This window comes from Scardinius erythrophthalmus, assembly GCF_964197995.2.
Source record: "Scardinius erythrophthalmus genome assembly, chromosome: 24".
Classification (NCBI taxonomy): Eukaryota; Metazoa; Chordata; class Actinopteri; order Cypriniformes; family Leuciscidae; genus Scardinius; species Scardinius erythrophthalmus.
Window position 1 is genome coordinate 26551901 of NC_138244.1, and position 502 is coordinate 26552402.

A 502-nucleotide genomic window follows, 5' to 3' on the forward strand; every position below is an offset into this window, starting at 1 on the left:
GAAAAGGAAACGCGCGCGCACGCGGCCACATTTGCAAACAGCAACACTGTAACAAGTGTGCGAGAACAATTCAGTAGCAGTCGAGCAGAGAGTGCTTGTGTTAGTCGTTTGATACAGTAGACGGAAATGCACACATGATCAATGAATACACACTTAGTTTGCAAAGTCAGAATATGGTTGCGTCTCAAAACATAGTAAGCTCCCTTACACACACACACACACACACACACACAAAATGCCATGGTAACCACAGTTTCCGCTTAAAGTTGTTATTAATTCTGAAAAATTACCAACAAAAAATATCTTTTCATTTTTTTCTAACTTTATAGAATCGGTCTTTTTTTTAATAGCAGAGACTTAATATACAATCTCATTGATTTTTTAATCTATCATATTTTTTGGTTTACACTGTCATTTATACAATGCAGTAATACATTTAAGTACTGAGTAATACTAACATGTACTTACTGTTGGGTTAGTTGCATGTAATTATTCATAATTT